The sequence below is a fragment of the Ochotona curzoniae genome, unplaced genomic scaffold (genome assembly GCF_017591425.1).
Source record: "Ochotona curzoniae isolate NIBS_2020 unplaced genomic scaffold, NIBS_Ocur_1.0 contig_64, whole genome shotgun sequence".
In the NCBI taxonomy this organism is placed as follows: Eukaryota; Metazoa; Chordata; class Mammalia; order Lagomorpha; family Ochotonidae; genus Ochotona; species Ochotona curzoniae.
The window spans coordinates 14,793,067-14,806,114 of record NW_024466502.1 but is presented as its reverse complement, the minus strand read 5'-3'; the positions used below and the strand labels follow the sequence as shown (position 1 = coordinate 14,806,114).

At 38.8% G+C, this 13,048-nt stretch overlaps 1 protein-coding gene across 1 annotated transcript in view; it reads left to right on the top strand.

The window, feature by feature from the left end:
• The window catches only part of GPC5 (glypican 5), a 487,184-nt gene that overhangs the window by 213,850 nt on the left and 260,286 nt on the right, over positions 1 to 13,048 (top strand). The gene's annotated exons all lie outside the window — the stretch shown is intronic.

Sequence of the window (13,048 nt, the reverse complement as noted above, 5' to 3'; positions counted from 1 at the left end):
TGAGTTTTATGCCTTTCTGACAATCAGTTGACTAATCCTAGAAAATGGGTATCAGGTATTCCCTGATATACAGGGTCTTCACAAGTTTATAGAAAATGCCAATTGTGGAAAAATATAGCAGAATATCAAAAAGGTTTTTTTTTTTGCAGCAAAATAAACATACTATAAATTGACCATTCCCTAAAGATTTTGAAGCTAGCCTGAGGCATGTTAGAGCAGCTACTTTGAAATTTACTAACCTTGTATCTAGCACCCTAGAAATGTCAAGATGGATGATAAAAGCAGATTAAGATAAAAATAATGCAAATACAAATAAAGCATGAGTTTGTATTAATCTACAAGTGAGAGAGTGCTTTTTAAAATAAAAAACTAAAATGTAGTTACAATTCATGACAAATCTGCAATGAGAATGCCCTTCTCACTGCTTAAATCACTTTCTTTAATGTCTGCATAGACTTGGCCAGACTATACCTGTTATAATTTCATCTTTATGGAAGTCGATTATTTGCCTAGTTCCTAGTTCCTAGGGAAGAAGTTCTTTGGGAGATTTGATAAATGCTTTCGGCATGACGGCAAAGATCCTGTCTCACTTCTCTGTAGTTCTTTATTCTTCCACCAACAATTCTACTTCCTTTCTTCTAGGCGTCCCTGAAGCTCTGTATGCAACAGTTAGATTCCGGGAGCTCTCTCATAATAAAGTTAAGCCATGAGTAGTATGCACAGAAGAAATACAAAGGTTTTTATAAGCACCGTCCTGACTACATTAGAAACAAGTAAATGCTCAACAGTACCATGCTGTTGGATGCATTAGGATACAACCACACTATCAGAGATGATGTAGCCATCTCAGAGAGTGAACTCAAGAACCATGATTGATAGGAAATGGTTTTATGTACACTTATGAGATTAAGAAATTTAAGTGACTAGAAGCATATATGACTGCTTTTTCAAACAATTTGTTGTGTAAAATGTGTTTTGTGAAAACCATGAATTTCATTTTTTACACTAAAACAAAATTATTCTAAATTGTTAGGTATGATCAGATTGTGATTTGAGGCATTCATTGGTATTAAAAAAAAGCCTGTCTCTGAGCAACACATATTATGCTAAAGTTAAACAACATATGTGTATTGGGAAGCTTGTGGTTAAGTCACTACTGAGGATGGCCACATGCAATGTTGAAATGCTCAAGTTCCAGTCCCAGCTCTCTTTTCCATTCCAGCTTCCTGTAATCTCTGTGGGGTGCATGTAATGGCTCAAGTAATTGGGTTCCCTCTATTGTTGCAGGAGACCAAGATTATATTCCTGAGTTGTGCAGTTGGTGTGCCTGGGTTTGGCTATTAGGGCTATTGGGGGGAATGAATCAGCAGATAGTTTATTTCAAATAAATAAAACAAGTAAAAGTTTGTTGTTTTTTCCTTAGCACATGTGACAGTAAGAGAGCTTCTTCCTAGTTTACTCCCACAGTGTGCAGCAGTTGAAGGTGGCCCAGGCAAAAGCTAGCAGTCAGAAACTCAGTCTGGGTCTGCCATGTGGGTAGCAGAATCCCAAGTGCTCCAGCCATCACTTGCATTCAGACAGGATGCACCTTAGCAGGAAGCTGACATGGAGAGCAGAACCAGCTGAGAACACCAGCGCTCTGAGAAGGGACTTACAAACAGTACCTTAATTTCTAGCTCAAACTCCCACCCGAAAAATTATAGTGTGCTTGCTCAGATTTACTATGCTTTTCCTGTCTTACTTTCATATTCCTTGTCTATTTTCCCAATTGAGGAGCTTGTTATCCTGTTAGATTTCTGTTATTTTCTGTGTAATAAGCTTTTCTGTTTTAAATATGTAGAAACCATTTTCCCGTTAGATGTATCTCTCTCAGCTACCCTTCTAACTTGGCAACATTCTTACACATGAGTGCTATTGGGATTAGTTGCAGGTCTGTCAGTAAACAAAAGGCAGAAAGACAAAATTTAAGAATCTTGAGCATGGCAAGTGGACATAACATTTGGCTTTGAGTGCTCTATTGGACAGAATAGTTAATTACCTTTTCATGTATTAAAGGGCAAAGAAAGTGAGACAGATTGATATCTTCCCCAGCTGTTTCAGTTCCCAGATGCCAGCAACAGTGGTGTTGATACAGACCAAAGGCAGGGGCCCAGATCTCCCACTTGCCTGACATGGACTCAAGTCCTTGAGCCATCACCTGTTTCCTTTAAGAGAGAGGGTGCTCAGGCAGCTGGAGTTAGTAACAGCTGTGATTCAAACCCAGACACTAATATAGAGTGTGGCCAAATGTCCGTAAAAGGAAGTATTTAAATTGCTCCCTGAATTGCTGTAACATCGTTTCCCAGCAAATATATCAATTCATTTTTTTAAAATGTGTATTAGCTTTGTTCAGATGGTAGCGAGAGGTGTTGATAGCTATTGGGAGCAACTGAAAATGGAACCATAGGAAGCACGTGGCTCTGCTCTGCTTCCGACCGCTGCAGCACAGCTTCCAGCAGGCAGGTGCAAATCACATGCTTGCAAAGTTGATAAATAATGTCAAGTTGAGAGATTGAGGGCACTTTAATTTCATATGTGATATTTTAACTGAACTTTGGAATACGGTAGCATTTAGGCAAGCAGAGAAAGAATAGAAGTAGGAGGCTTAAAAGTACAGGGTAAGTCTCACGGCTTCCAGGTAACATGGTTTAGCTGAAATAGAGTGCTGGGAAATATCAGTTCACATGAAATGCTTTGGTGTATTCTCATTAGGAATTGGAAGGAGGTAGTGAAAATTTTGGATCAGAAAAGCAGCATGAGCAAAACTGTGTTTCAGGAGGATTAACCTGGAAATCTATAGGGAAGGATTAGAGCTAGGAGACTGTCAGAAGGAAAATCAGCAAGGAAGCTCTTGCATCTGTCCAAGGAACCAGTGAAACCTCACTCTTCAGTGATGGAAATGCCAGCACAGTGGAGGAGAGGGGAGAGGCAGGCCACCTGATGAAAGCAGGCCAGCCTTTGAACATCTATGCCTCTGCCTGATGCTGTTTCTAAAGCATTTTCATACAGTTCCAACCTTTCAAAATGTGAAAGGCATATGATCATATTGATTTATTCTCCTCTGTCTTTCTCCACTTAATTATCATTTTAAGAAGTGCTTTTCCAGTGTGGGCTTCTTCCTCTGATAAATGAAATGATCACATTTTGATGTGCCCAGGAAGAACAGTTAGCCTTTCTATGTCCCATACTCTTCAACTTGGTTCCCCACTGCTTTTCTCTTCCTCCTCCGTGTGTCTCAAAGCCTCAGGATTTAGGCTGATCTATTTGTGGCAATACCTTGTATGAGGAATCCATGGTAACACAGGGGAGTTAAATATCACAAAGCCCAATGATTATAACAGGGGGAAAATATCTTTAGATTTTTTTAAAAAGAACATATTTAAAAATGTATTGAATTGAGCTTTCTTTGGTGTAACCAGAGTAATACAGACCATTGAACATTCCATATCCTCAGGATAGTATTTCTTTTTGTTTCCTTTTCATGATAGTTCGTAGTTTCTCTAAAACTTTCTGTTTTACAGTAATTTTCTCTGTTACCTTTATAACTTGTGACTTACACAGTTGTCTTATGCCTAATCCCAACAGCACTAACACATTTATAATGTATTGAACTTCATCCCAATTCTTTATCAGTGTTTCATACTTTGAAATCTTACTACCCAGATTGATTAGAAATTCTACCGATAAGGTGTAGATACATTCATATTTAGTTTTTATTGACTTTGTTGATGAGCCATCAGCCAAGAGAAAAATAGCATCCCAACATTTAGAAATGTTTGTCTGAAATTCCCACAGCACCACTGTTAATTAAGCATTTTACACATGTACACAGAAGGACAAGAGTTGGTAAATGAGTTTTCTAAGAGTCATCATACATTTTCCTTTTCTAAAAAAAAAGATTTATTTACTTTTATTGCAAAGTTAGAGATATACAGAGAGGAGGAGAGACAGAGAGGAAGATCTTCTGTCCGATGATTCACTCCCCAAGTGACTGCAACGGGTGGTGCCAGGAGCCAGGAACTTCCTCCAGGTCTCCCACATGGGTGCATGGTCCCGAGGTTTTGGTCCATCCTCAACTGCTTTCCCAGGCTACAAGCAGGGAGCTGGATGGGACGTGGAGCTTCTGGGATTAGAATCAGTGCCCATATGAGATCCCAGCACATTCAAGGCGAGGACTTTTGCCACTAGGCCATGACGCCACGATGCCAGGCCCTATCATACATTTTGTTCTGAAATCTCCAGTTGCCAGTGATTCTGCATATTCAGCATCTTGTACCTCCACCCAGTCCTGGGCCAACTTCCCAGCTGCTGCCACCTGCCATAACCTCCCCACTGTCCGAATGCACATAAATCTTTAAATACGTATGCTCTGATTACTGGAGATAACCCCATTATGTTTTGCTTTCTTGTTTCCATTAGTTGGGCATTGCCAGTCCAAGACTAGTGACTTAACTGAAATCATTATTCTAACCTACATCTGGCAGTCTGAGTCTATTCCAGCCTTTCCTACTTTCTCAAACTGTGACCAATACCTGAGTTATTTTTGACATTCTAACTGACTTACTCTTATATTTATAGCCCAAATATCATTTATTGCTTTGGAAATATTTAACATACTCTCCCTGCTATGTGTTTTTTGGACACTTATTTCCCCCTGTATTCAGTCTACATTCTGTGATCTTAAATTTCCAATTTTTTTTTTATTTTTTAAGATTTATTTATTTATTTTTGGAAAGGCAAATTTACAGAGACAAGGAGATACAGAGGGAAAGATCTTTCATCCACTAGTTCACTCCCCAAGTGGTCACATTAGCCGGAGCTAAGCCAAGCTGAAGCCAGGAGCTTCTTCTAGGTCTCCCACATGGGTACAAGATTCTGAGGCTTTGGGCCATCCTCAGCTGCTTTCCCAGGGCACAAGCAGGGAGCTGGATCAGAAATGGAGCATCTGAGATTCAAACTGGTGCTTGTGTGGGGTTTCTGTATTTGCAAGGCAAGGCTTTAGCCACTGGGCCATCATGCTGGGCCCTGAACCTATTTGAAGTAACTTCCTTTAGAGTCAAGGAAACTGAGATCATAACATTGAAGATATTTCTTTATGTCTTGATCGAAGTTACTCAGTTAAAATGGAGTGGCGTATGTGTGTGTTGATTTAAATAGGTAGTCAAGAAATGTATCTTTGGGAAGTAGTACTTGTATTTCAATCATGTTATAAAGAAATTTAAGACACAACCACAAGTAGATCACAGGGGAGAACTTTATACACAAAGAAGACAATAATTAACATAACTCTGCAAAGAGGATCACACAGCACTCTGCTCAGCATGCCACACAGAGCTGGGGAATATAAGAGGATGAGTTCAAAGATGGTCTGCCTAGGTCATCTTGTTTCCAGTATTCTTTACCAAGGAAAAATTTTGCATTCAGATTGGGCTTTGAAGTCACTAAAGAACATCGAGCACATTAGAATCATCTCTTTTTGGTTTAAAGGATATCACATGGTTTGCTGTTTGGAGAGAAGTCTGGGAAAGGCAAAATACAGTTATATACAAAACAGAGACAGTAAATCCAGAATGAGAATTTTTGGCACATGCCAGGGAGAAGATGATCCTGCTTACCTAATGGTGGTGTAAAAGGAACGAAAGACAGCTAGAAGACCAGTGGATTTGGAAAGTGGAGACAGCCATGTGGTAGTCATCCGTGGATCGGGGCCTCCTGGTGTATGCAGGAGTTCATGAGAGCACAGCACACTGCACCACCCGGGGAAACTGACAAAGGGTTTGGCAAGCTGAGACCCCACTTTGAGTTGATGGCTGGCAAGGGGTCCAGGACCCATCATAAATATCCTTTTTTTTCTCTTCTTAGAATGTCCCCACCTTGCAGTGGGGAAATGAGGGAACCAATTAGGGGCTGCTGCAGTGTGGTCAGGCTTATAGATTGTTCTCACCAATATTGTACCTTAACTTGATTGATAGCTGTGAGGATTTGGAGGACCAATTAAGTTGCTGTTACTGGTGCTCTGGGCCTAGATAAGCTTCAATGTTAGCTTCAGTAAAGAGAGTGGTTGGCTGACTTCTTGTCGCCTCCTTTCTCCAGTGCTTTTCTGTGGGGCCTCTCTTGCCTCATCTTGGGATCCTGCGAGAGGACTGCGGACAGCAGCCTTACAGGCAGGCTTGCGGATGGTAGAAATATACTGAGTGAAAGAAATGCATTCCAGAGTGACTTCTAGCCTGTTTTCAAAGCAACTGAGAAAATGGAAGTGTAATTTTATGAGATAGAGAAGTCTAAGGGAGCAATGGGTTTGGGGACAAACAGAAGTCTCTCTTGGCCATGTTTGCTTTCTGTGTATTATTCATCCAAGATTTGCTGCTCAGTTGGCTGTTAACTAGATGAGTTGAAAACTCTCAGGAAGGGCCAAGTTGAATAAAAACAATGTGATTGCCACTTGGGTGTTACAACAATGAGGGCAGACCCGAGAGAGTGCTCACATCTCCACGTTGCACACCCCAGGTTGCGCATATGGAATCAAAGAACACGGAAAAGTTTCTGAGAAGATGCTTTTGTACAAGTTAAAGGAAACCCAGAGTGGTGTGTCATGTCAAAATATAGATAAAATGTTTAAGAAAAAACATTATGTCAAAGAAGATTAAAAATTGAAATCACTGAGTCTAATGAGAAGCAAAATATTACAGAAGTAAGTGTTGGTAGAGACCAGAGCACGGCAGAAACCGTACCAATCAGTGGATTTGCAAAACACGGAGCTAAATGACCACGTGAATACTATGAAAAATACACAATTATTCATGGTGTTTCCTAAGCAAAATACATTTTCTGGGGCAGAGTTTAGAAAAGGCATATTGAGAAATTATCTTGTTTGGTTTTGGTTTTATTTTGATTTGAGATAGTTTGACTAAGTGTTTTTCTGCTTGGAAGAAAAGTAGATTCGTTAATTTAGATGGGTTACCATCTGTTAGAACTAACTAATGCTTGAGAAATTACAGGTTTTTAATCTGTTGATCAAAAATCTAACTGAAGAAGGAAGAAGGAAAGCACAGAAAAAGGGAATGAGAGAAAGACTGAACTCCCTTGTCAATGTTGAGTCTCTTTCTGATTGTGTGACAGGGTAATTATAACAAACTATGCCAGTTATGCGTTGGTTTATCATTTTTTCTCTGATCGGTTTTTGCACTGTGGCATTAATCTAGAAGACTGAATTTTTAATGAACATTTTGTACATCTACACATGTGTCACTTAGGCCTACATTTTGAACTTTTGGTTGAGACCTGAACAACCTGGTTTTCACTGGACACATTGAATCTTAGTACTTGCTTATGAATAGGCTATAAAAGTAGAAGCTCCCTCTGGTGGTTTACTTTCTGGATGACCAGACATAGCAGTGCAAAATTAGATCCTGTTCAAAGTGGGCCTAATGATAGATTACTGAAGTCTTTTACTTGTCACTGTCTTTCTCCCTTTTTTCCTTATTTACTTGAAATATTATATGAGTTAGAGTGGATACCTTTATAAGAGTTACAGGAAAAAATCTAGATGGAGGGTAAGCTTCTGCAAAATTAAAAGGACATGGAGCAGAACACAGAGAACCCTGCTACTTAAGACTTGATCTTCTATGCTCCTAAGACAACACTTTCACAAAAGCTTTTTCTTCAATTTGCTGACGCCAGGGCAATAGCTCTGGCAGAACAGCAATAGCAAGTGCTTCTGCTTTCGACTGTAACATTGCTTTATTTGCTTGTTCCCAAGAGATGGGCTTCTTGTGCCAACTTAGAATAGTCCTTTTAGATAACATACATGAGAAAGCAGTGCTTTATGGAGCCTCAATAATGTATAATTTCCTATAAATATTCTCTGTTGAAGTGCTGGAATGTGCTGGAGTATTAAAAGCGGTTTTATGACTTTTATGTCTTTTCCTTACTTAACTCCTAAAATTATTTACACCTTGAACTTCTAAGCTGCACGTGCATTAATAAATGGTGATGGTTCTGTTATTTCAAGGCATGATATTCCGTTACTACTTATTTCTATTTTTTTTCACTCCATTTAACCAAACTTGCCAAAATCTCTTGTATCTTCTCCCTCTGTTACATTGGGGATGCGGTATTAACTGAGCTCACTGTCTCCTTTTACCTGTGAAAAAATTTTTCTTAACTTCTCTTATGCACATTTTGTAACTTCCGTTGTTTCAATGTCTGTAAATATTGGCTCAATGCAGGTGACTCTGTCCATTTACCTGCTTTTCTCTGTTTTCTATCATTGAGAATTGCCTTTCAGGAATTACAACAAAGCAGATTTAAAAGAGAATTAATTGCCTACATCAAGGAATAGATAGCTCCAAAGCATAACATTTTTTTTGTCTTCGAACATGCACAAGTCAGTTACTAGTTCTATATTTATCCTGTATACCAAATTGAAAAGACACTTACAATTCATGTAAGAAACCAATCAGCAGACAAATCAGGTTCATTCTGCTCTACAAACAGCATTCTCTTCTTTACTGATTCACTCCTTACTTAGTTTACATTAATCTCTCAGCTTACTGATCGGGTAGTCCTGTTGATTATAGTGACACTGTCAGATCTTTCTAAAGCAAGGTTTTGATAACTGTACCTTTACTCTTTATCCATTAATACAATATCATGGTTTGAGGAAAGATGTCAGAGTTGGTAATTTAGCTTCCTCCTACTCCCTACTTCTGTGTTCTGTCTGAACAACTTTTTTCTAAAGATTGGTTTATTTTACTTGAAAGTCAGAGAAAGAGAAAGAAAGAGGTATTTTCCATTTGCTGGTTCACTCACCTAATGACCATAATGGCCTGAGCTGGGCTGGTCTGAAGCTGGGAGCCAGGGCTTGTTGCAGGTCCATGGGTGCAGTGGCCCGAGGACTGGAGCCATCCTGTGGTATTTCCAAGGCCATCGCTGGGGAGGTGGAGCAACTTGGACTCAAATCAGCATCCATGCAGGAAGCCAGTGTGGCAGGTGCTGCTCTCTCAACGTCTTTCCTGTGTTTGTTCTTCTTGGAATAAAACTAATATGTGTTTCCTTTCTTTATAGAAAAGTTTGTTCTGAATAGTTTTAACAAGTTCTACCCCTAACAAGTTACCTCTTTTCAAAATTACTTCTGAGAAACAATGAAGCTAAACATGAGAGAATAAGCTCAGTTTTGTGGATTACCAATAATAATGTTTCCTACTGGCAGTATAAATATCAGTTTTGATAATTACTTTGTTTTTTTTATGTTGTTATCATTTTAAACATACTAGCAGAGTCATTGTTCATATAATTTCTTTTACTCACTTCTCTGTTAATACCATGAACCCTAGACATATCCCGAGGACAAGCAAGAAGTCACCTTTGCCTATGGGAACAGGTGCTAGATGGTTTCCAGAGTCTCATTTTCTAAGGCAGATTGCTTAATAATTATTCATAGTACCTCTGCATTCTTGAATTTTCTGATTGTACCATTCTACGTGGTTTTGCTGTTCAACTTGTATTATCATTATCTTTAATCAACACTTCAAAAGTACCATTGCAAAAGAAAAGGAGACCTCTATTTTATGGAAACCAAACTAAGACAGAAGTCTAAGTTATAGAACTTTATGGAATAAACTTATAGAACTTTATGGAATTATCAGTTAAAAACTTGGAAGCTTTGAAGATGTGAATAGGAGGACTGAGTGAGCAGAGACAGGGAGGTGCTAAAACAGGTCTGTATTTCTCAGTGTCAAGATCATAGTGAGAGCTGGGGGTGGTGACTTAGCGATGAGGAGTTGTTGAAACAAATACTTGACCGGAGTGGAAGTGATACGAGTCATTTCAAGGTGAGATGGTACTTGAAAAGCAGTGGGCAGCCAGCGGTGGGACTCAAAGCAGGAGTAGCCAAGCATTAGGGAGCAAGGCAATTTTTTTTCTTTTTGGAGACATTTCAGGCTGATTGCAGGGGAGGATGGTAGAGACCAGGGAGGAGAAGAAGGAGGAAATTACAGTGTAAGTCACAGATGAAAAATTTCAACACCCATGTGAAGATTTTTTTTTCAGTAGCTAGATGCTACAGTATTGAAACGTGCCACCGAAATTGGCTCACCTCAGGGGAGCTAAGGTGACAGGTTAATGTCCTGGTAACAGACGGCTTTCCTTTCCCTTTCAGTAAAGCGTGAAGTGGCTAGCAAATCTACAGATGTAAGCACTTTAGAATTTACTTGTGTTTATTGGAATCTGCTTTGAGAGTGTTTGTTCTTTGGATACAATCAAAATGTCTAATGTATTTTCTCCTGTGGTTGTAAAAGTATTGCCAAGATGAGAGTGGAAACAGAGATGTTGTAAGGATGGTGCTTTTTTTTTTTTTTTAAAGCTTTCCATCCTCCTGAACATGTTCAATAGCAGATATGCTTTTAGGACCACAGGATGAGATGAGATTTCACTAAACTCATATCAGCATTTTCTCATTTCGGGACTGAGTAAAGTGAGGTTCACAGTGGTTTCAAACTTGCCTCAGGCCCTGTCGTTCGCTATATTGGATCTCTATTGCAGATTCTTTTCCCCATTCTCTCTGCTCCTTTATTTGAAAATGGTACATTGCACCTTTAAACAGTGTTCGCCTTGAGATCCCAGCATCAACTGAGAGCATTTTTCTTAAGTTGCCTATCCTAGGAGTTATTGACAATTAAGATATTTGCTGTACTTTTGGATATTTTAGTAATGAATTTGGATGCCCGCGTGACCATTTTTTAGCATCTGGAATTGGAAATTCACCTTAAGTCCTTTAGCTCTGGCCTATGACATGTGTATTTCTCACTTTCTCTCACTTCCAGGCTCTTTGGATTTTACTTTACTGTCTTTAATTCATGAACACTTCACTGCTGTAGTTCGGAATTAAAATTTCTTCCCCCTGGTCCCCTGGCAGAGTCCATTAGCAGTTTACTTGCCTTGGTACTTTTGTCTCTCTACTCTCAACAGTCAGAAGCATTTGCTAAGTATCAGCTCTGGTATTTTACTTTCCATTCAGCCACCACCAGGAGCCCTTGTATAGTAAAAAAAAAAAAGCTTCCTAGTGTTGCATTTAAAGTCTTCCAAGATCTGTGTACAGTCTAAACTTCAGTCATACTTTCCTTTTACTATGAACTTTTATGACACCCTCTTTCCAGGAAAGTCAGATTTCTCCTGTCAGTCTCTTATGGCTTACACCTGCATTTCTCAGGCCTTTTTCTAAATTTCACTGTTATTCTTTCTTGAGACAAGATTATATGCATTGAATCTGCAAATGAAATGGCTCTCTCCCCTGCTCATCTACCATCTGCTGCCCCCTTCTTTTTGTTTTGGCCACTCGACTCTCAGCATCAATGTTTACCCTCTGTCTCCTGGAAGAGTATCTTGTGGTCCTGTCCTCCCCCAACTCAGCTGTTTCTTGTGGAAATCTTAAGGTACGGTATCCCTGCTTGAATTTTTATTTATTTATTTATTTATTTATTTATTTATTTTTTGCCTGTACTCCATTTGTTCTGTATCTTCGAAGCCAAGTCATGCATAGCATTGTGACACTCTTCATACCAGCCATACTTCTTGCTAGGCCACTTTCCCATATTAGGCATCACCCATTATGTATATACAGTTTTTGTTATGTAGATGTGCACTTCTTTGGTATTGTACTGTCTTATGCAACTATACTGCCTATTTTCTATGTGAGTGCTATTATGTTATTGCTTTCCATCCAATTTTGGGGTTTCTCTTTCCATGTAATACGGTAATTATCATTTTACAAAGGTTTTTTTTTTTTTTAATCTCTGATGTGTGCATGGGGTTATGCTGTTTGATATTTGTATACCTAATATCTAACATAGTGGGATATGGTAAATATTTATTCATAATTTGGTTGCATTGAAAGAAATTTTTACATAGCCAACAGATGCACAGTCTCATCCTAAATGGAATATTTTCTCCTGCTCTTTTTCACTCCTTATCACAGCTGAAAGGGATCCACCTTTTTCTGATATTCATGTTATATTGCATGTTGATAATTGGTAATGTTTTTTCTTCCGGGCATGTAAGCTTTGCTAGAGCAGAATTTAATTAGAATTTTAGATAACATCTGCTGTCTGTTACAGTAGTTGATGCATGTGCTTTGCAAATCCTGGTTGCCACATAAATATGGATCAGAATGAGTGAATGGATGTCTAACTTTTTGAATGAATACTACATGGAAAAGTCAGAGAAGTTAAGAGTCTTAAAATAATTTTGGGATAGTTTTTTCTAACCTCTTTGCCCTGTATATCAAGAAGTCAGGTTAGAAAGGATTCTGCCAGATTTCTAGGGTCATAGCACTAAAAAGGAGAAATTAGAATAACCCAAACTGATGATTCTGAGGCAAACTTTTTAAAGATTTAGAGGTACTATCTGCAGTAGGCTATCAACCTGCATGGGATTCCAGCATCCATATCATAGCATTACTTGACTCCTTACTCTCCTGGTTCAGATCCAAATTCTTGCGAACCTGCATCCTGAAAGTCAGCACGTGATAGCCTAAGTGTTTGGGTTCCTGACTCCAGTACCAAAGGACTAAATGCAGTTGCTCACTCTTGGCTTCAGCCTGGACCAATCCTGACTGTTATGGGCATTTGGGATGTGAACCACAAGATGGGATATCTCTCTGTGCCTGTTCATCTCTCTCTTCTCTTTCTGTCTTTCAAAATACAGTGTATACAAATTAATATCAATATAAATCTTTTTAGAAAATCCTTTAGTTTTCCTGTTTAAAAACTGTGATGACATCCTGGAAATCACATCAGAAAAGATACAGCTACTGTGAAGTGACATCTTTATATTAAAGACATTATCATTTTAAAGGATCTTAAGAAAATTATAAAGGCATTTGCTCTTGTGCCTAGCACTCATTTAGAAAAGGGCAGCATATACTGCCAGTCCACTTAAGAAATTGTTCAAGAGTGTGATGTATCATAAATGTAAACCAGAAATAATATTTGGTTTAGTTTTATTTATAAAA